A 1,884-nucleotide genomic window follows, 5' to 3' on the forward strand; every position below is an offset into this window, starting at 1 on the left:
CGTACACACCGAACTAGTTGATGAATGGAACCGAAGTCCATCCATCCATTATACACATACCAACACACAACTCTGCTTCCCTAGTACCACACTGCAGGCGCCCACGGCCCCGACGGTTGCGGAGCCGAGCACGCCAAAGTGCGACTGTCGATCACCCCTTTGTGACACGACAATCAGTCAGTGTATAAGGTACCCGGTACTGCCAAAGTGTGCATCTTTACTGACCTTCGCCGAGGCAGTGGTATGTGTATCCCTTTGAAAGAGTTGCTTTCGCTCAACTCTACCAAGTGTGCTACACCATCTTGTGGTTGTAGCGTGCGCGTCAGCATATTGTGCCGACGATGCGTTTGGCAACCTCACTCTCGGACTTGTTTGATGGGTAATGATATGTCCATTATACACAAACCAACACACAACTCTGGTTCCCTAGTACCACACTGCAGGCGCCCACGGCCCCGACGGTTGCGGAGCCGAGCACGCCAAAGTGCGACTGTCGATCACCCCTTTGTGACACGACAATCAGTCAGTGTATAAGGTACCCGGTACTACCAAAGTGTGCATCTTTACTGACCTTCGCCGAGGCAGTGGTATGTGTATCCCTTTGAAAGAGTTGCTTTCGCTCAACTCTACCAAGTGTGCTACACCATCTTGTGGTTGTAGCGTGCGCGTCAGCATGTGATGCCGACGATGCGTTTGGCAACCTCACTCTCGGACTTGTTTGATGGGTAATGATATGTCCATTATACACATACCAACACACAACTCTGCTTCCCTAGTACCACACTGCAGGCGCCCACGGCCCCGACGGATGCGGAGCCGAGCACGCCAAAGTGCGACTGTCGATCACCCCGTTGTGACACGACAATCAGTCAGTGTATAAGGTACCCGGTACTACCAAAGTGTGCATCTTTACTGACCTTCGCCGAGGCAGTGGTATGTGTATCCCTTTGAAAGAGTTGCTTTCGCTCAACTCTACCAAGTGTGCTACACCATCTTGTGGTTGTAGCGTGCGCGTCAGCATATTGTGCCGACGATGCGTTTGGCAACCTCACTCTCGGACTTGTTTGATGGGTAATGATATGTCCATTATACACAAACCAACACACAACTCTGGTTCCCTAGTACCACACTGCAGGCGCCCACGGCCCCGACGGTTGCGGAGCCGAGCACGCCAAAGTGCGACTGTCGATCACCCCTTTGTGACACGACAATCAGTCAGTGTATAAGGTACCCGGTACTACCAAAGTGTGCATCTTTACTGACCTTCGCCGAGGCAGTGGTATGTGTATCCCTTTGAAAGAGTTGCTTTCGCTCAACTCTACCAAGTGTGCTACACCATCTTGTGGTTGTAGCGTGCGCGTCAGCATATTGTGCCGACGATGCGTTTGGCAACCTCACTCTCGGACTTGTTTGATGGGTAATGATATGTCCATTATACACATACCAACACACAACTCTGCTTCCCTAGTACCACACTGCAGGCGCCCACGGCCCCGACGGTTGCGGAGCCGAGCACGCCAAAGTGCGACTGTCGATCACCCCTTTGTGACACGACAATCAGTCAGTGTATAAGGTACCCGGTACTACCAAAGTGTGCATCTTTACTGACCTTCGCCGAGGCAGTGGTATGTGTATCACTTTGAAAGAGTTGCTTTCGCTCAACTCTACCAAGTGTGCTACACCATCTTGTGGTTGTAGCGTGCGCGTCAGCATATTGTGCCGACGATGCGTTTGGCAACCTCACTCTCGGACTTGTTTGATGGGTAATGATATGTCCATTATACACAAACCAACACACTACTCTGGTTCCCTAGTACCACACTGCAGGCGCCCACGGCCCCGACGGATGCGGAGCCGAGCACGCCAAAGTGCGACTGTCGATCA

The sequence above is a fragment of the Anopheles stephensi genome, unplaced genomic scaffold (assembly GCF_013141755.1).
Source record: "Anopheles stephensi strain Indian unplaced genomic scaffold, UCI_ANSTEP_V1.0 ucontig165, whole genome shotgun sequence".
Classification (NCBI taxonomy): domain Eukaryota; kingdom Metazoa; phylum Arthropoda; class Insecta; order Diptera; family Culicidae; genus Anopheles; species Anopheles stephensi.